Raw genomic sequence first — 21,684 nt, 5'->3', positions numbered from 1 at the left:
TACATAAAGGCAAGTAATGAAACACAAGCTTAAGCCTAAGTTTCAAGAAGAGTTTAATCTGGTTGCTTGAGCTGTAACGCGACGGCACTGTACTGAGGGCCACAAAGTGAGACTGTCTCTAAAAAAAGAAAAAAATGTATAACTTAATTCCTGTTAATATATAAAAACCTGCAGATCATCTAAAAAAAAAGTTTAATCTTTAGACAACACTAATTAATGATGAAATAATCTCATTCAATACTTCTCATTAAGAGAATATTCCATATTGAATTATTCAAAATCCTAAATATCGCTTTTTAAAAATCAAGGGTCTCTGTATGGAATAAATTAGCTACAAATCCCCAAGACTTCTTAGTCATCAATATTGCAACCCATAATTTAGCAAACACACAGAGATATTCCTTACAGGGATAAAGTTGCAGGTCTTTGGGAGTCAGTTTTGAGAATTCGAGGCTCGTGTGTATGTGTACGTGTGACTAAGGAAAAGAAAAGCTGAATCACATCTAAAAGCGAATCTCCCAACTTAAAATCTATAACAGAAATCAAGACAAGACATTCCATCTGCCTCTTAACATCAACAGTTCTTCTTCTCAAGCCAACCAATCTACTCCACTTTCCCCTTGCCAAACTGGGAAATAATCTCGCAGGCCAGAGGCAGAAGGGGAGGCAACCCGCCCGGGGTCCCGCTGACTCTCATGCCGGACCCCGCGGTCGGCAAGGGAAGCGGGGAGAGCGTTGTATGAGTGCAAAGGCAGGACAGGAAGGAAAGCAGAGCTGGAGTCCGTAAGAGGCCACAACTGTCAGAAGAGGGTTAGGGGGAAAAAAAACCTTCCGCAAGGTTGAGGCGTGAGCAGCTCAAGAAGCAGCACCTTCCTGCGCAATCTCGCCAGCCGGCCCCTCGGCAGCGCCAAGCCACCCGCCCGCTAGGAGGAAGGCAGCGAAGCTCTGGGCCCGGCCCAGCCCGACGCATGCGCGGGAGCGATTCCTCCGCTCCCGGCCCCCTCCCCTCCCTCTTCCTGGCGGGTCTGGGGCGGCGGCGGTGGCGGCGGCGCGGTGACGTCAGGGCGTTGGGGCAGCTCCTGTGACAGACGGAGCTGGAGCGGCGGGGCGGCGGTGGAGTCCGGCGGCCGAGATAGCTAGTGAGCGAGCGAACGAGCAGCGACCCAGGGAGCGAGAAAGAGAAGAAAGGGAGTGCTCGGGCGCGAGCGAGAGAAACCGCGAGCGCCGGGCTTGGGCTCGAGCCCCGGAACGGCTGAGGAGCCCTCCCGCTCCCCTCCCCTCCCCCTCCCCGGGACCGGGCCCAGCGCGCCATCCTCCCCCTCCCTCCTTCCCTCCCTCCCTCCTTCTTCCCTTCCCTGTCCCTCCCCCCCTTCCCCGCCGGTGGATGGGAGTGAAGGACGGAAGAGGCCCTACGGAGGCGGCGGTGCATCGCTCCGGTAAGGCGGCGAGGGTCTGCACCCTCCACTGTGTCTCCTTCGCTGCGTTCGGGCGGCTGCGGGCTGGGCCCGGCGGCCTGACGATGTGGCTGCGCCGGTCCCCTCCCTCCCATTCTCCCCTCCCCCTGCCGCCGCCGCCGCCTCCTTCTTCTTCTCTCCTCGCTCTCAAAATGGCGGCCGCGACGGCCGTTGAGTGAGAGACACGGGAGGAGGGGGGACTGGCCGTGAAGGGCGCTGCCCTCGCTCCTCTTCTGCCCGGCCTGGGCTCCGGGGGTGCCTGGCCGCCGCGACTCCATCCGTGGCCCTCCGGGAGAAGGGATCACTCTCCTCCTTCGGTGACTTAGCAAGAAAAGTATTCTTGGATAGGAAGGGCGTGGGGAATAGGTCGCTCTCTGATCTTGGGGAAAGGGCTCGGCCCTTCTTTCCCGGGCCGCGGAGGCGAGCTCCGCAGTCCCCACCCCACCCGCGGTCGTCGGCTCGGGGACTGGACTCAGCCCCGCGCCTCCTTGGCTCCCACAGGGCCTTTCAAGCGTCGCGTTCCCCACCTGTCCTCAGGATGGGGTTGACCTGAGGAGGATGGCCCACCGCCTCCCTGGCTCACCGGTGCGGTGGTCCGCCCTTCTGTACTCTTCGAGGAGGAGTGGCCCGACCCACCGAACAATCTGCAGCATCCACCCACCGAATCAGGCAGGATTTCGCTTTCTGCGACCGGCTCCTCGAACGGGAGTTGCCTTTTGACGTTGTTAACATTGAGCTTCGAGGCCCTTTGCCATTCTTCGTCATCTAATCTAATCTCACTCCTTTGGGAAACGCAGTGCTAGTGTATATTTACCCTTTTCAGTCTCCCAGGTGAGAAATGCATTGAGGTGGTGGGCACATTTTGACTCTCTAAACATAACAGAAGAGATTTTCAATATCTGAGATAGGAGAGAGTAAGGTGCCTTGGCTTTATTTGTTATTCTTCCTTTCTTCAGTGACTTAGCAAGAAACTCCTTGGAAGGAGGGCAGGAAATTTTCGGTTGGGGTTGAGGTTTGGATCCAGTTTATGTCAGTCTTTTGGTTAAGAAATGTGCTTTTGAAGAGAAGGACCAGATTTGTGGTCTCCTTCCTAATGGGCGATGTCATGCCAAGGTCTCCCCCTCCCCCTTTCCTTAAGAGGCAATCGGGAGAAATAGAGATATTACAGTTATTCTGACCTCTGCTTTAAGCACACGATCCTTGAGATTCATAACATTTTAAAGTCTAAACAAAAAAATTGTTCCATTTTTGGCAGTTCTATTTTTGTTATGGGGTGGGTTGTTTTGTGTGATTTTTTTTTTTTTTTTTTTTTTTTGAGGCTAGGGTGGAGGAGATAGTGCTTGGGCCTTTCATACCAGTAATAATGTCATTCTTCCTTTCTCACCACAGTAGTGTTTGTTAAAATGTTTTTATTTTTCTGCAGCAGAGCTTGTTTTGTGTAGGGTTCATTCTCTTAATCAAGAAAATTTCCTGCTTGGATATGTTGATGGTAATGTTGAGTATATACTAAAAGCTTTTACTTAAAAAATTCTGGTTTGGTTTTAAGGCATTAGCTAGGTTTTAATCTCAAATGGGTGTCTTTCGGGGTTTGCAAAATAATTGACAGTTGCAAATTGCAGTTTTTATTAAAGCAGAAGAGTAATCTGTATTTAGAGTGATTTATTCTTTCATGTTCATAAATGATCATTGTTTGGATTTTTCAGAAGGGGAGACTCTCCTAAAAGAAATTTAAAGTTGGTGTATATTTTTAAAATCAGAGAGAGGAACCTAATTTTTCACATAAAATATTTCTGTATTTGTTAATTTTGATGGAACAAAACCTATTTTGGTAACTCCCCCCAACTTCCTTTTTAAAAAATGGGCTAACATTTGTGGATGCTGAAACAGCCATTGAGCCGAGAAGACTGGGTGGAGTAAGGGAGCAGAAGCTGTTAAATGCTAGATTGCCCTTTCGTGGCATCTTTCTAAGTGCTTATGTTTGTAAGGTTATTTGATACTAATTGTTGCTATAACATAGGCATTTCTTTGTAGTAAATCTTAAAATCTTATGTTTTCCACCTTTTTCACAAGATGGGCATTGAATGATTGGGATAAAAAGCAGTGTCTGCTCAAAGCAGACATTTATTGTCTCTATATTTATCTATGTGTGTGTGTGCATATATATAAAAAGGTACATATACACAATACATTTTTATTGTTCTGGTCAAATAAGTGTAAATTAATGAGTGCCAGAAGTATTTGGCAAGAAACAGTAGTAGGTACAGATTTACTGCAAAAATCTAATAAGAATGCTATAGTTGTTTTACTTTAGTTTGCATTAGAGCAGTAAATCTACTTGGGATTTTTCAATAAGGAACATCAAAGATGAGTAAAAATGATATGACTCTCTATAGATCTTTTCTCTTGGTTGCCCCTTGAAAGGGACCTTTTTGTGAGATACTGCCATAAGAAGGGTTGGGTCACTTTAATGCCTTGTATCAAGCATTCACATGTGTATACATGTTGAAAAGAATTTCACATTTATGTGGTTAGTGTGATTTTAATGGGCTTTATGAATATTTGTCAATGTATGATATGTTTTTATAATTTTCTTTCTAATGTGAGTAGAAAGTAGAGGGGTTAATATGGTGAAGAATGAGTAAGGTTGGGAATATTAATTTACCATTTTATGTGTTAGACATAGGCCCAGCCTATACTATATAGGCCCAATCTATACTATTTGTATAGAATAGCACACCAAGAGTGGTGATTTTTCAGTAGATTATTAGTTGATCAAGAGCTTAAGGTAATTTGGCTTAAGAGGGCTGTATTTCGAAATGTGTATTTCTGATACCATGACATAATCTTGTGCTTAATTTGGAGATCAGTGTTTATAAAGCCACATTTGTAAAACATAATGAAATCGGGATGAATTTAATTTTTTTAGTAGATTATTTAGTATCTGTTTTTCTAGATAAAGTATTTCAAACGTAAAAGAGATTTCAAGGTATTTCTGGGAAGAAATAATCAGTATCTCTTTAATTTTTACTTTTTTCTGGCCAGAACATCCATATTTTATTGTCTGTATTCTATTTTCTAAAAAGAATATAAATGTATCCCTCTTGATTATATACTAAGTAATAGATTTTATATTTATATAGGGGTGTGTGTGTGTGTGTGTGTGTGTGTGTGTGTGAATGACTTTACTGTACAAGGTATCCCAGAAAGAAATACGACTTTTTAATATCCAGGAAGAAATACGACTTTTTATTTACATGTGATTCATATTATTCACAACTTGTCATCTTAATAAATAAGCCATAGAAATTATGAAAGTTTTCAGCATTAAAATGGGAGATGTCTTAAAAAAAAACAAAAAACCTGCAGCAAAATCTTAGGACAGAGAGAATTTTCCAGTTCTTCCCATTGAGTTCTAAAGCAGTGAGTCATGTGCTGGTTTGCCAAAGGCTCATTTAGTTTTAAACCAAGCTGGCCATTTCTGTTTGTGGTCCTAAAAAAAGATTTTTTTACTTGCCTCTAAGTCTCTGTTATGAAAATATTTCATTATGGTAGGTTTTTAGGTTCTCTGTAAAGACAGAACAGTTGTTTTGAAGTGGAACTTCTTTGCCACTGTTTTTAGGGCTTCTAAAATACAACTGCTAATTGTTTTTTTATTTATAAAGTTACTCTATTTAAAATTAATGATAGGGCAGCACCAGTGGCTCAAAGGAGTAGGACCCTGGCCCCATATACCTGAGATTGTGGGTTCAAACCCAGCCCCGGCCAAAAAAACTGCAAAAAAAAAATACAATAAAATAAAATAAAACTAATGATACATAATATATATATTATGATATATATCATAATCTGCTAATGATACATAATATGAACTCTGAAAAGAAAAAGAACAAACGTGCTGTTCTGAAGATGCTTAGCTGTAGAGTGACTCCTAGTTGTTAAAGGCCAAACATTTTGAGAAATCTGTATTTCATGAAGAAAGATGCTGTTTTTTAATTTTTTTATTTTTTTTAAGAGACAGAGTCTCATTTTCTCTCCCTCGGTAGAGTGCTATGGTGTCACGGCTCACAGCAACCTCCAACTCCTGGGCTTAGGTGATTCTCTTGCCTCAGCCTCCTGAGTGGCTGAGACTACAGGTGCCTTCCATAGCACCCAGCTATTTTTTGTTGCAGGTTGGCCGGGGCCGGGTTTGAACCCACCATCCTGGGTATTTGGGGCCCGTGCCCTACTCACTGAGCCACAAGTGCCACCCAAAAGATGCTGTTTTTATGTAAGCCTAATTAGTTAACTGGATTAAAGACTTTTTGGATTGTTATAGCTTTGTTACTGGTTTGGTGTGATACTTGGGCTAGTCATTAATAGAACCTCACTTTAATTTCTGCTATGTGTATAATTTTTAACCTTGGAATAGCAGTTATAGATTGTAGTTGATAATTTGTGAAATGCTAGTTCTACTCATTGGATGCAGGCATCGAAGTGCTTATTATTTTGAATTTTGTTTTCCCTTTAAAAGATGGTGGCTTTTGGGGGCTGGGTGTGGTGGCTCATGCCTGTAATCCTAGGACTCAGGGAGGCTGAGTTTGAGACTAACCTGAGCCAGAGCAGACCTTGTCTCTAAAAATAGCTGGGTGTTGTGGCGGTTGCCTATAGTCCCAGCTACTTGGGGGCAAGAAAATCGCTTTGCTTAAGCCTAAGAGTTTAAGGTTGCTGTCAGTTGTGACGCCAGTGTATTTTACTGAGGGCAAAGAAGTGAGACTCTGGGGCGGCGCCTGTGGCTCAGTTGGTAAGGCGCCGGCCCCATATACCGAGGGTGGCGTGTTCAAACCCGGCCCAGCCAAACTGCAACCAAAAAATAGGCGGGCGTTGTGGCAGGCGCCTGTAGTCCCAGCTACTTGGGAGGCTGAGGCAAGAGAATTGCTTAAGCCCAGGAGTTGGAGGTTGCTGTGAGCTGTGTGAGGCCACGGCACTCTACCGAGGGCCATAAAGTGAGACTCTGTCTCTACAAAAAAAAAAAAAAAGGTGGCCTTTGGTTGAAACTTACCTAGTTAGGGCTAATTTGCATTTATCAAGGATACTTCTGGAAAAGTATTCTCTAAAATATTGCCATAAACATTTCTGTAGAACTTTATAAATATTGAACATGGTACTCATTTTAATTTGTTTGGTTGGCAAGTTTTTGAGTTAGATAGGTATTTTTATGGATGGAAGAACTAAAATCCAAAAAATTTCTTTTCCTAAGGTCACAGGTTAGCGGCTAGCATGACATGAATATTGCAGTTATGGAACCATTTGGATAGTGCCTTGCATGATCATACATTCCTTTTTAATTTATTTTCTTAAATAAACGTTAATTTATTTTCTTAAATGGTGAAAATTGGTGGCATTTATTGCCTGCATCATTTAAATCGGCATTTATTAACATACAGTCTTGTTGACTATTTTGCATGCATGAGGCCTTAGTCATTTCAGTAGGTTCTCCCAGAAAGTGCCTGATACTGCTGTACAGATAGTGTTAATAAGTAAATAAACGCTCCATGCATTTGATTGAATGCAGGGTCATGTGCAAGGAATGTGCTATCCCAAAGTTCTTTGTAATAGTTAACTCCAGGGATCTCCGTAGTACTAGGGTGATGGAGAGAAGAGTGTTTATACTTTTTTTTTTTTTTTTTGTAGAGACAGAGTCTCACTTTATGGCCCTCGGTAGAGTGTCGTGGCCTCACACAGCTCACAGCAACCTCCAACTCCTGGGCTTAAGCGATTCTCTTGCCTCAGCCTCCCGAGCAGCTGGGACTACAGGCGCCCGCCACAACGCCCAGATATTTTTTGGTTGCAGTTCAGCCGGGGCCGGGTTTGAACCTGCCACCCTCGGTATATGGGGCCGGCGCCTTACCGACTGAGCCACCCAAGTGTTTATACTTTTTTTTTTTTTTTTTTTTAGAGACAGAGTCTCACTGTACCGCCCTTGGTAGAGTGCCGTGGCGTCACACGGCTCACAGCAACCTCTAACTCTTGGGCTTACGCGATTCTCTTGCCTCAGCCTCCCGAGTAGCTGGGACTACAGGCGCCTGCCACAACGCCCGGCTATTTTTTTTTTTGTTGTTGTTGTTGCAGTTTGGCCGGGGCCGGCTTTGAACCCGCCACCCTCGGCATATGGGGCCGGCGCCCTACTCACTGAGCCACAGGCGCCGCCCGTGTTTTTACTTTCTATACAGAGATTTTACCTTGTCTCAGGAAAAAGAGGCACGTTTCCATCAAAGTGTCAAGTACAAGAAAGTGAATTACAGACAAATTACCTGTACATTTTGATTATCTGCTTTTGAGGCTCTTATGTTGACAAGAATTGATAGTTAACTGAGGCTTAAGAAACTTTCTAAGAGATAGCAGAATCTGAATTTTTTTTCTTGCCCTCTGTAGAGTGTGTGGTGTCACAGCTCACAGCAACCTCCAACTCCTGGACTTAGGTGATTCTCTTGCCTCAGCCTCCCGAGTAGCTGGGACTATAGGCGCCCAACACAACGCCTGGCTATTTTTTGTTGCAGTTTGGCTGGGTCCGGGTTTGAACCCGCCACCCTCGGTATATGGGGCTGGCACCCTACTCACTGAGCCCCAGGCATCACCCAAGAATCTGAAAATTTTAAGAAGTTTAAAATTTGAAAACAGTGTAGAAAGTTTTGTTTGTTAAGATTTTGCACATTATGGGGCCGGGTACAGTAGCTCATGCCTGTAATCCTAGCATGCCTACCTCATGCCTGTAAACCTGGTTGAGATGGGTGGATTGCCTGAGCTCACAGGTTCGAGACCAGCCTGAGCAAGAGAGAGACCCCAGCTCTAAAAATAGCTAGGTATTGTGGTGGGCATCTATAGTCCCAGCTACTCCAGAGGCTGAGACAGGAGAATCTCTTCAGCCCAAGAGTTTGAGGTTGCTGTGAGCTGTGCCACGGCACTCTACCGAGGGCGACAAAGTTTTTTTTTCTCCAAAAAAAAAAAAAATTTTTTTTTGCACATTATGAATTAATCTTTTTAATCTAAGGCAAAGGTAGAAGGATGTTTTATGATACTAGCATTTTATCCATTCATCTTTCTATATTTTTATTTTATCGAAAATAAGCTTACTACAAAAGGAGGGTGGAGATAGTGAATCAGTTGTATTGATTCTTTAGTTTTTTTTTTTTTTTGAGACAGTCTCACTGTGTTGCCTCAGTGGAGTGCTGTAGCATCACAGCTCACAGCAACCTCAAAATCGCTCAAGTGGATCTCTTGCCTCAGCCTCTCAAGTAGCTGGGACTACAGGCGTCTGCCACAATGCCTGGCTAAAAATTCAGGTTTTTAATATAAAATTATATTACAAACAAGCATTTTGTATAAACTGCAAAGTATGCCAGATGTGGTACACTATATGCTAACACCTATAATTCTATCACTCCGGAACACCATCTCTACTAAAAATAGGAAAATGAGCTGGCTCCTAGTTACTTAGGAGACTGAGGCAGGAGGATGCCTCAAAATCAAAACACAACAAAAACAACCCATAAACTGCCAAGTATTATTTATTTTAAATTTTTTATTTTTTTAGATTTTTTTAATTTCAGCTTTCTTGTTCATTCTTTTTCATTTAAAGTACTCTTTCTTTTTTGTGCATTTTCTTCTTCCTCTAAAAAGACCTTTCCTCTAAAAAGACCTCTTTTCAGAGACGAGGTCTTGCTCTGGCTCAGGCTGGTCTCCAACCTGTAAGCTCAGGCAATCCACCCGCCTTTGCCTGGGATTACAGGTGGGAGCCACCATGCCTGGCAATTATTTTGTTTTAATTTTTGAGTTGGGATCTCACTGTCATCGAGGCTGGAGTGCACTGGTGTGGGCATAGCTCACTGCAGCCTCCAGTTCCAGGGTTCAAGTACCTGAGACTAAGGACATGTGCCACCATGCCTGGCTAAGTTCTGTTTTTTTGTTTTGTTTTGTTTTGTTTTTTTTGTAGAGACAGAGTCTCACTTTACCGCCCTCCGTAGAGTGCCATGATGTCACAGGACTCACAGCAACCTCCAGCTATTGGGTTTCCACGATTCTCCTGCCTCAGCCTCCCGAACAGCTGGGACTACAGGCACCCGCCACAACGCCCAGCTATTTTTTTTTTTTTGTAGAGACAGAGTCTCACTTCATGGCCCTCGGTAGAGTGCCGTGGCCTTACACAGCTCACAGCAATCTCCAACTCCTGGGCTTAAGTGATTCTCTTGCCTCAGCCTCCCAAGTAGCTGGGACTACAGGCGCCCGCCACAATGCCCGGCTATTTTTTTTTTTTTTTTTTTGGTTGCAGTTTGGCCGGGGCCAGGTTTGAACCCGCCACCCTCGGTATATGGGGCCGGCGCCCTACCGACTGAGCCACAGGCGCTGCCCCGCCCAGCTAGTTTTTGGTTGCAGTTCAGCCGGGGCTGGGTTTGAACCCGCCACCCTCGGTATATGGGGCCGGCGCCATACTCACTGAACCACAGGTGCCACCCTGTTTTGGTTTTTTTGAGACAGAGTGTAATTATGTCACCCTCGGTAGAGTGCTGTGGTGTCATAGCTCACAACAACCTCCAAGTCTTGGGCTCAAGTGATTCTCTTGCCTCAGCCTCTCAGGTAGCTGGGACTACAGGCACCTGCCTCAGTGCCTGGCTATTGTTTTGTTGTAGTTGTCATTTTTTTTTTGGGGGGGGGGTTTGTTTTTGCATTTTTTGGCCGGGACCAGTTTTGAAACCTCTGGTATGTGGGGCCAGTGCCCTACTCCTTTGAGCCACAAGTGCCACCCAGTTGTCATTGTTTTTTAACTGGCATGGGCCAGGTTCCACCCTGCCAGTCTGGGTGTATGTGGCTGGCGCTGTAACCACTGTGCTATGGGTGCCAAGCCTAAGTTCTGTATCTTTTGTACAGGTAGCTTCTTGCTGTGTTGCTGGGGCTAGTCTAACTGCAACAACAAAAAAGTAGCCAGGTATTGTGGCAGGCACTTGTAGTCTCAGCTACTTGGGAGGCTGAGGCAAGAGAATCACTTGAGCCCAAGAGTTTGAGGTTGCTATGAGCCGTGACGCCATGGCACTCTACCCAGGGCAACAGCCTGAGACTCTGTCTCAAAAAAAAAAAAAAAAAAAAGACACTGTTGCCCAGGCTGGTCTCAAACTCCTGGGCTGAAGCAGTCATCCTACTTCAGCTTCCTAAGTGTGCCTGGTTTAGTTCTTATAGTTTTAAATGTATTTCTTTTAAATTAGTACTGGAGATTCTTTCTTGTTTGCTATTCTTTATGCATATATATCTGAAACCAGTGATAGGTTCTTATTTTTTTTTGAGACAGAGTCTCACTTTGACGCCCTTGGTAGAGTTCTGTGGCGTCATAGCTCACAGCAACCACAAACTCCTGGGCCCAAGTGATCCTCTTTCCTCAGCTTCCTGAGTAGCAGGGACTACAGGTGCTAGATAAAATGTGCGCCTATTTTTGGAGACCCTAGGGTCTCACTCTTGCTCAGGCTAGTCTTGAACTTCTGAGCTCAAATAATCTACACGCCTCCTGGGATTACAGGTGTGAGCCACTGTGCCCCACCTCAGTGATGGCTACTTAGTGCTTAAAAAGGGCTATGTAAATCATTGCCAAATGGAAAAATTCAGGTTATTTGGTAACTGTAGCACAGTGGTTAGGTACCAGCCATATAACACCCAGGCTGGTGGTTTAGAACCCAGCTTGGACCAGTTAAACAACAGTGACAACTACAACAAAAAAATAGGTGGGTATTGTGGCTGGCGCCAATAGTCCCAGGTATTTGGGAGGCTAAGGCAAGAGAATCCCTTAAGCCCAAGAGTTGGAGGTTGCTGTGAGCTGTGATGCCATGGCATTCTACCAAGGGTGACATAGTAAGACTCTGTCTCAAAAAAAAAAAAAAAAGAGAAAAATTCAGGTTTTTTTCTTTTTTTGAGGCAGAGTCTCAAGCTGTTGCCCTCGGTAGAGTGCCATGGTATCACAGCTCACAGGAAACTCCAACTCTTGGGCTTAGGCGATTCTCTTGCTTCAGCCTCCCAAGTAGCTGGGACTACAGGTGCCCGCCACAATGCCCGGCTAAAAATTCAGGTTTTTAATATAAAATTATATTACAAACAAGCATTTTGTATAAACTGCAAAGTATGCCAGATGTGGTACACTATATGCTAACACCTATAATTCTATCACTCCGGAACACCATCTCTACTAAAAATAGGAAAATGAGCTGGCTCCTAGTTACTTAGGAGACTGAGGCAGGAGGATGCCTCAAAATCAAAACACAACAAAAACAACCCATAAACTGCCAAGTATTATTTATTTTAAATTTTTTAGTTTTTTTAATTTCAGCTTTCTTGTTCATTCTTTTTCATTTAAAGTACTCTTTCTTTTTTGTTCATTTTCTTCTTCCTCTGGCGGTGCTCTTTCCCATTGCCTCCCCAGTAGCTGGGATTACAGACCCACCACAACGTCTGGCTGTTTTTTTGTTTTTTTTTTGTAGAGACAGTGTCTTACTTTATCACCCTCGGTAGAGTGCTGTGGTGTCACAGCTCACAGCAACCTCCAGCTCTTGGGCTTAAGCGATTCTCTTATCTCAGCCTCCTGAGAAGCTGGGACTACAGGTGCCCTCCATAACGCCCGGCTATTTTGTTGTTGTTGTATGTTGTTGTTGTTGCAGTTTGGCTGGGGCTGGGTTTGAACCCACCACCCTTGGTATATGGGGCCGGCGCCCTACTCACTGAACCACAGGCGCCGCCCACGTCTGGCTGTTTTTGATGTTGTTAGTAGAGACCGGGTCTTACTCTGGCTCACTGCTGCTCATACTGGTCTCTAACCTCTGAGCTCACATAATCCACCCGCCTTGGCCTCCCACAGCGCTGGGACTACAAGTATTATTTATTTTAACAATGAGAATTTCTGTTGAAACTTTAAATATTATTAATTTAAATAATCTGCATTTTAAGAGAAGCCAACATTGATTTTGGACTGATTGCAATACACAGTAAAATTGTAAAGATAGTATAGAAGAGTCCTCAGTTTTCCTCGTAACATCTTACATTTCTTTGGTACATTTGTCAAAATTAAGAAACTAACTTTGGTTTACTGTTAAAACTTCAGATTGTTTGGATTGATTTCTTCCTTCCTTCCGCCCTCACTCCCTCCCTCCCTTAGTAGAGTACTGTAGCGTCACAGCTCACAGCAACCTCAAACTCTTGGGCTCAAGTGATTCTCTTGCCTCAGCCTCCTGAGTAGCTGGGACTACAGGCGCCCATCACAACACCTGGCTATTTTTTTAGAGATGGGGTCTTGCTTTGGCTCAGGCTTGTCTCCAACTGGTGAGCTCAGGCAATTGACCCCCCTCGGCCTCCCAGAGTGCTAGGATTACAAGTGTGAGCCACCATGCCCAGCTTTACCAGTTTTTTCATTAATGTCCTCCCTTCTGTTCCACTTTCAGTCTAAGGCACTGTATTGTATTTAAATGTCTTGTTATGTCTCCCCAGTATTTTCTGGTCTGTGACAGCTTCTCAGTTTTTCTTTTCTTCTCCTTTTTTTTTTTAAATGACCATGACAGTCTTGAGCAATACTGGTGAAATGCCTTATACCATAGGTTCTCAACCTGTGGGTCGTGATCCCTTTGGGGTTTGGAAAACATATTTCCGATGGTCTTAGGAACCCAGACACTGCTCCTTTATCCATCTCCAGGCAGTCTGCCCACGTGCAGATACACCCACGTATGAGTACCTGGCATGATGACATCATCTGTATAATGGGGAGTACCTGGCATGATGACATCATCTGCATTAAAGGGGAGTACCTGGCATGATGATATCATCTGTATTAAAGGGGAGTACCTGTCATGATGACATTATCTGTATTAAAGGGTCATGTCATTAGTAAGGTTGAGAACCACTGCCTTATAGAATGTCTTCAGAATTGGGTTTGTCTGATGTTTTTTTCATGATTTAGATTGAGGCTGTGAGTTTTCCAGACAAAATGCAACAGAGGTGAAGTTCACTTCTCATCACATGATGTCAGATATGTACACATCATGTACATGATACAAACATCACTGGTGATGTTAACCTTCATCACTTGCTTAATGTGATGTTTGCTAGTTTTCTCTACTGTAAAGTTATTACTTTTCCGTTCCTTACTTTATCCTTACAAAGCTAGTAAAGTTCTATCTCCTGGACAGGAGAGCACTTACATATATTATTTGGGATTTGTCTGTAAGGCAGATTTATCTCCTCTCATAACTTATCATATTATAATTAGAAACATTTTGTTTAGAATTTTTTTTTTTTTGTAGAGTCAGAGTCTCATCCTGTGGCCCTCGGTAGAGTGCCGTGGCCTCACACAGCTCACAGCAACCTCCAACTCCTGGGCTTAGGCGATTCTCTTGCCTCAGCCTCCCGAGTAGCTGGGACTACAGGCGCCCGCCACAATGCCCAGCTATTTTTTGGTTGCAGTTTGGCCGGGGCTGGGTTTGAACCCACCACCCTCGGTATATGGGGCCGGCGCCCTACTGACTGAGCCACATGCGCCGCCCTTGTTTAGAATTTTTTTGTTTTGGAGACAGGGTCTCGCTTTGTTGCCTGGGCTAGAGTGCCCTGGCATCATTATAGCTCACTGCAACCTCATGTTCCTGGGTTCAAGTGATCCTTCTGCCTCACCCTCGCAAGTAACTGGGACTACAGGCATGCACTACTGAACCTGGCTAATTTTTCTATTTTTTGTAGAGATGAGGACTTACTCTTGCTCAGGCTGGTCTCATGAGCTCAAGGGATTCTCCTGCTTTAGCGTCCCAGAGTGCTAGGATTACGGGTGTGAGCTACCACCCTGGTGTAGAATTTTGAATATTATTAATTAAAAACCTCCTATTTTTTATAGTTTGTTTTTTAAAATACAGTATTTTAAGGGAAATACTTGTTTGAAGTATAAAGATTGAAGAAAACCTCTGAAGAAGCTATAAAATATATATGTCCTCTGGAAATTACTCTGAGAGGTAAAACTCAGTGTTGGCCATGCAGACTGATGTTCAGTAAAGAGGAATTGGAATTTCAGAGAAGAGCCCTCAAATTGGAATTTCAGAGAAGAGCTTGTTTAGAGGGAGACTGTTGTGATCTCAGGAGCAAAGTACATGGGGTATCTTGTTCATTGGTTTTATGCTAGCATTTAAATTCACCCCATTCTTCCCTTTCTTTCAAATCAATTAGAGACAAGGTCTTGCTGTAGTGCCCATGTTTGTCTCAAACTCCTGGCCTTAAGCGGTCCTCCTGCCTCAGCCTTCCACGTAGTTGGGAGTATAGGCGCACACCACCCCCGGTTTTTTCCAAAATAAATTTTAAATATTATAGCAGAAAACAAAATATTTTGACTGATTAGATTCTTTATCTACAGAACTGGTAGATTTGTGTCTTGAAAGAGATTTATTTTATATTAAAGGGAATTTATAATTTAAGGGCAAGATAATTCTTGAGAATTACAGTTATTACAGTTCTTGCAGTTTTCAGTTTTGCCTTCTTTTTTCATTTTTTTTTTTTTTTTTTTTTTTTGTGGTTTCTGGCCAGGGCTGGGTTTGAACGTGCCACCTTCGGCATATGGGACCGGCGCCCTACTCCTTGAGCCACAGGCGCCGCCCCTTTTTTCACACTGTATAGAGAAGCTCACTGGGTTTCTACTTTAAAAAAATGATCTAACACCACTGTGTATTTTTGTTTTTCTTTTGAATTTTCATCATTTTTCTCTCCTGGGAACATTTATTTAGCTGTGTTTATATACTAAGCCTTGGGAATACAAACATGATTTTATGCCCCTGCCCTATAAACACGTTTGACATGCAGAGATGTCTCATGTTTCTGTGTATATACATATTTAACTGTGCCATAATCAAAATATGTACTTGGTGATGTATGAAAGCTTAAGTGTTTTCAAAGGAGCTTTCAAAAAGATGTTGCCGGAACATTTTCGAAGAAAGCTTCTTGTGGTTGATAGGGAGGTTATTCTCAGCAGAGGAAGTAATTTGTACAGTCTCGTAAGTACAGCTTGGTGGGAAAGGGAAGGTCCATGTAGTTCAGTATGGCTGCAATAAAGGGTGAGAGTGGAGGAATGAAGTACTTATCCTGAGACTAGGATGGTGCATGAACCATCTACATTGGAATTATCTGCGGAAAATGCACATTTTCAGGCTCCATCTTAGATTTGTACAATAAGGATTCCAAGAAGCAGCGCACCAGGGATATCTGCATTTTCAACTGATTGTTTTTGAGAACTATTGCTTTTGTCCTTGGGGTACCAGTAGAGATTTTTAAGTTATGGTAAGTGACATCGTAAGATTCGCCTTATAGAAAGGCAGCTGTGAGCATTGTGGAAGATGCAACTGTGGAAGTCATTAGACCCATGAAAAGCCTTTTTAAGTAGAAGTACAATTCAGATTGAAGGAATGGATTTAGGTGGGTATAGAATTACTTGGATATGGGGAACAAGGGAGATAAGGAATGAGGAAAGTGAGGAATTGATGTGTTTTTTTATGTGTGTCTGTGGGCTTGAGTACTATTGTGTGGATGTGGATGTTGTAAAATAATAAGAAATAGGGAGGACCAAGGTTGGAGAGTGTTTTGGTTATTTGTGTGTTTTCATGAGTAATTATTAGGTGTGTTGGAGAGACGAATTCTAAGACATTTGATGTTTCTTACATGTAGCCAATGTAATTAATAACAATTTTGTTATTATAATTTTATGAGACATTAAAAAGTTCATTCTTTTGTCAAAATGTATTCAGTGCACTCTGTTACAGGAATTGTGCTGAGGCACTAGAGGTGCTTCAGACACAGAGGACAGCAGGTAGCACCATTAATTAGGTCACAAGGTGGGGAGGAAGATGGCATGTGTTATGTGTCAGTAGGGTAAGAGGCTTGATTAGAAATGAAACTTGAAATGTGGACAGGGCCAGATACTAATTGAAGAACTTAGGAGATCAGACGATTATGTTCTTGAGCTCATCCTAGAAAATGTGCTACATACCTCATTGCCGATTATCACTATGGTCACTAGATGGCCAAGAGAAGTACTTAGAAGGTGACCGTAGTAATATTCAGCAATGAGATATGTAGCACTTTTTCTAGGACCAATTTGTGAACTTAATTGTGTGAGCTCATATAAGCATGTGGACTTTAGGAAAATTCAGGAGGCCCCATAGTTGGTGGCTAAGAGCCCAGACTGTGGAGTGTGGGTACCTAGGGTTCAACTTCCTGGTCTGCTGCTTATATAGCTGGGTTATATTGGGCTTGTTAAATTCTCCTAGGTTGTTTTAGGAGTAAATGAATGTTTGTGAAATACTTAAAACAGTGCCTAGCATATAGTAAATGCTATATAAATATTTGCTAAATAAATAAAAGGTAGGGAGCCAAGGAAATGTTTTTGGGTTTTGGTATTTTTTTTTTTGAGACAGAGTGTCTATTTATTGTCCAGGCTTAGAGTGCCCTGGTGTCAGCCTAGTTCATAGCAACCTAAGACTCCAGGGTTAGGTTCAAGCAATCCTCCTGGCTTAGCCTCCTGAGTAGCTGGGACTACAGGCGCTTACAACAACATCTAGCTTACATATATATGTGTGTGTGTGTGTATATATATATATATATATTTTTTTTTTTTGAGACAGATTGTTACTATGTTGCTGTGGTGTCACAGCTCACAGCACCCTCAACTCTTGGGCTTAAGCGATTCTCTTGCCTCAGCCTCCCAAGTGGCTGGGACTGCAGGCGCCCACCACAGTGCCCGGCTGGCGCTCTAACCACTGAGCTACGAGTGCCAAGCTTCTAGCTAGTATTTTTGTATTTTTAGTAGGGATGGGGTTTTGCTTTTGCTCTGCTGGTCTCAAACTCCTTAGCTCAGTCAATCCTACCCCCCTCTGCCTCCCAGAGTGCTAATGAGCCACAATACCACTCGGCCTGAAGTTCATGTTGTTGGTTTTTTTTTTTTTTTTTTAGAGACAGAATCTCACTTTGTCGCCCTTGGTAGAGTGCTGTGCTGTCACAGATCACAGCAACCTCCAGCTCTGGGGCTCAGGCAAGTCTCTTGCCTCAGCCTCCTGAGTAGTATTATTTCTAACATTTTTAAAAGTACTATCCTGTGGCTCAGTGAGTAGGGCGCCGGCCCCATATGCGAGGGTGGCGGGTTCAAACCCAGCCCCGGCCAAACTGCAACAAAAAAATAGCTGGGCGTTGTGGCGGGCACCTGTAGTCCCAGCTGCTTGGGAGGCTGAGGCAAGAGAATCGCGTAAGCCCAAGAGTTAGAGGTTGCTGTGAGCCGTGTGACGCCACGGCACTCTACCCGAGGGCAGTACAATGAGACTCTGTCTCTACAAAAAAAAAAAAAAAAAAAATCACCTTAAAAAAAAAAAAAGGTACTATTAATGAACTTTGGATGTTAGGTATCTTCTATACTAGTGATATTTGATGCTTTGGGGGCATATCATTATGTGTCCGTAAAAATTAGAACTAGGGCCATGCCTGTGGCTCAGTGAGTAGTAGGGCTCTAGCCCCATATACTGAGGGTGGTGGGTTCGAACCCAGCCCCGGTCAAACTGCAACAAAAAAATAGGTGGGCATTGTGGCGGGTACCTATATTCCCAGCTACTCTGGAGGCTGAGGCAAGAGAATCGCTTAAGCCCAGGAGTTAGAGGTTACTGTGAGCTGTGATGCCATGGCACTCCACCCAGGGTGACAGTTTGAGGCTCTGTCTCAAAAAAAAAAAGAAAAGAAAAAAGAATTTTTTTTGAAAAGGAGGGAACTGTATTGAAATAGGACAACATGAACTTTGTGTGTGTGTGTGTGTGTGTGTTTTGAGACAGAGTCACACTTTGTCACCCTCAGTAGAATGCTGTGACATCACAGCTCACAGGAACCTCAAACTTTTGGGCTCAAGCTGTTCTCTTGTCTCAGCCTTCTAAGTAGCTGGGACTACAGGTGCCTGCCACAATGCCTGGCTATTTTTTGTTATTGTTGTTGTTTAGCAGTCTTGGGCCGGGTTCAAACCCAGGAGCTCGGGAACAATGTGGCTAGTGCCCTAACCACTTAGCTACTGGCGCCCAGCCTAACAGTATGAACTTTCTTTAAATTTTCTCTAGATTTAAAAATAAAATGATTAAATGGATAGGAAGGTCAGTACACTTAAGTACTATTTTAAATCTGTGTTCTGAGTTGTGTACTGTGTGTATGATAATCTGTCACTTAGGCTATTGCAAAGCCCATCAGATCTCTCCACAGTGGAGTGAAAAGCCAACTGAATCTAGGGGAACGAATAATTCGAGTGGGCATGGAAAAGAAGGTTTAGGTAGAGGGAACAGCAACATGCTGGGCACAAAAGCATGAGAAACTATTTGTGTGTATGCTGGTAAATGGTTTGACAGAGGGATTTGTAGAATTTGAGGCTGGAAAGGCACATTCTGAGCCAGATTGATAAAATTTATGTTTTGTATTTATATTGTATTCTATATAGCTGCTAGGCAATTTGGAAGACATTGAGCAATTTCAAGCAAAAGCAAACATTACAAGCCTGGGCACCGCCTGTAATTCTAGCCCTCTGGGAGGCGAAAGCAGTGGATTGCCTGAGCTCAGGAGTTTGAGACTAGCCTGAGTAAGAGCGAGAGTCCGTCTTTAAAAAAAAAATAGCCGGGTGCTGTGGCAGACACTTGTAGTCCCAGTTACTGGGGAGGTGAGGCAAGAGGATTACTTCAGCCCATGGATTTGAGTTTGCTGTGACTCTGTGGCACTCTACCAACAGCAACAAGGTGAGACTGTCTCAAAAAAAAAAAAAATAAATAAATAAATAAATAAAAGAGGCCAGGTACAGTGGCTTATGGCTGTAATCCGAGCACTCTGGGAGGCTGATGTGGGTGGATTACCTGAGCTCAGGAGTTTGAGACTAGCCTGAGCAAGATAGAGACCCCGTCTCTAAAAAATAGCCCGTAGTCTCAGCTACTTGGGAGGCTGAGGCAAGAGAATCTCTTAAGCCCAAGAGTTTGAGGTTGCTGTAAGCTGTCATGCCACAGCCCTCTATCAAGGGTGACATAGTGAAACTCTGTCTCAAAAAAAAAAAAAGTAGGTGCTTGAAATAAGACAGTGACAACGAAGCTGTTGACTAGAGAAACCTGTTAGGAGGTACAGATATAAATGAGTAGTGTGATGGGGAGGGGGCAGTTAGACAACAAAAACTTGAATGAGTGGAATTGAGAAACTGGGTGTCATTAGGCATAGTAGAGAATTAAGAGGCGTTGTGGAAGATATTATATAAAGATGAATTTTTCTGTATCACAGTTCTCAAGTTACTTAGCTGCCAAAAATGCATCAACATTTTACTGACATTAATGAACTATATTCTGTATAAGAAAGTGCATACTGGGGCGGCGCCTGTGGCTCAAAGGAGTAGGGCGCTGGCCCCATATGCCGGAGGTGGCGGCTTCAAACCCACCCCCGGCCAAAACTGCAAATAAATAAATAAATAAGAAATACTAGAACACTTAAAAAAATAAAAAAAAAAAAGAAAGTGCATACAGAAAAAAAGGCATAATGGGAAAATGTGATATCTAATAGATGTTAGTGTAATCCTAAATGGGCACTCAAAGACTTTTCTTACAGGACCTGGCTCACCGTTTCATCTTTTTTCTTATTGCCTGCGGTGTCTCTGGTGGTTCAGCTTTAGGAAGATACTTTGTGTTTCTTTTGCTGCTTTTACTTACTCCTCACCTCCCCCAATCTATCCTTTGCGTCTGCATAGCAGATTCTCCTTTTCCAGGCAGCTTTTCCTAATTTTTTTCACTTGGAAGAAACATGATTTTCTCTCAATTCATAATCTAATGATAAACTTTTCTCTTGTTGTAGTTTCTATACAATATAAGATTTATCTAATGTAAAGCAAATGAGTAAATGCATTCAAAGAGCCTGGGGACAGTACCTAGCAAATGTTGATTGTTGCTACTAGAATGGTGATGATGATGTGATGGTAATAATAATAATGATAGGGTAGCCTTGCCACCTGTAGCTCAGCCGCTAGGGCGCCAGCCACATACACCGGAACTGGCAGGTTTGAATCCAGCCCAGACCTGCCAAACAACAGTGACAACTACAACAAACAAGTTCCTCCCACTCTTTTTGTAGTCCCGGCTACTTCGGAGGTTAAGGCAAGAGAATCGCTTAGCCCAAGAGTTTGAGGGTGCTGTGATGCCATGGCACTCTACCGAGGGCAACATAGTGAGACTGTCTAAAAAAAAAAAAGAAAGATTACCCTATCTTAAGATAGCAAAAATGATTTGTTCTCTGTCCTTAGATACTAGGAAAGCAGTGTCTCTTACTTGTATAAGTGCAAAAGTGAAATGTTTAAAGTAATAAAGTACTACTTTATTATTCTTGAGGTGTAGTGAGGTTAATACAATGGTGGAAAACTCCTTAATATTGATGAGCTTGACCACATCTGTTCCCAGTAGGTGGTACCATTAGCCCTCCCCCCGCCCTTTTTTTTTTTTGTAGAGACAGAGTCTCACTATACCGCCCTCCGGTAGAGTGCCATGACATCACGCGGCTCACAGCAGCCTCCAACTTCTGGGCTTAAGTGATTCTCTTGCCTCAGCCTCCCGAGCAGCTGGGACCACAGGCGCCCGCCACAACGCCCGATTATTTTATTTTATTTTTTTGTGTGGTTTTTGGCCGGGGCTAGGTTTGAACCCACCACCTCCAGCATATGGGACCGGCGCCCTACTCCTTGAGCCACAGGCGCCGCCCCCGACTATTTTTTTGTTGCAGTTTGGCTGGGGCTGGGTTTGAACCCGCCACCCTTGGCATATGGGGCCAGCGCCCTACTCACTGAGCCACAAGCGCCGCCCCCCTTTTTATAAATGGGCAAATAAACTGAGGAAGTTTCCAAATTTGTCTAAGGTCATGCAGTTTATGTATTAAGTTTTAATATTTGAACCTTGACTATTTGACTCCATAATTCTACATAGGGCCTTAGATGTGTAGGACTTTTTCCTTCAGTGCTTTTATGTCATTTATATTTCCAACTTGTTACCTATTAAGAGGCGTATCTATCATGAGACCTCTGTTCAATCAGAAAAGTGCTTTTTGTTTTTTCTTTTAAATTTTATTTCACAGATTTACAGTTTATTACTTATTTTTATTAAAGAATGAATAAATGTGTAGGAAAAATACTGCAGTAATAATAACAATATCTATATATCTTCTACTA

At 43.2% G+C, this 21,684-nt stretch overlaps 1 protein-coding gene across 2 annotated transcripts in view; it reads left to right on the top strand.

Moving 5' to 3' along the window:
- The first annotated feature begins 1,052 nt into the window (after positions 1 to 1,052).
- Positions 1,053 to 21,684, top strand: part of PAFAH1B1 (platelet activating factor acetylhydrolase 1b regulatory subunit 1) — a 104,483-nt gene continuing 83,851 nt past the window's right edge. The window contains exon 1 of one of the 2 annotated variants that reach the window (XM_053568523.1): positions 1,053 to 1,436. The gene's annotated coding sequence lies outside the window, so the exon portion shown is untranslated. Of the gene's footprint in view, positions 1,437 to 1,631; positions 2,286 to 21,684 lie in introns of those variants that run through there. The other variant, XM_053568524.1, reaches the window with a different exon arrangement.

Source organism: Nycticebus coucang, chromosome 18 (genome assembly GCF_027406575.1).
Source record: "Nycticebus coucang isolate mNycCou1 chromosome 18, mNycCou1.pri, whole genome shotgun sequence".
In the NCBI taxonomy this organism is placed as follows: Eukaryota; Metazoa; Chordata; class Mammalia; order Primates; family Lorisidae; genus Nycticebus; species Nycticebus coucang.
Note: the sequence above shows the minus strand (reverse complement) of the source record. Positions and strands in the feature narration are given on the sequence as shown.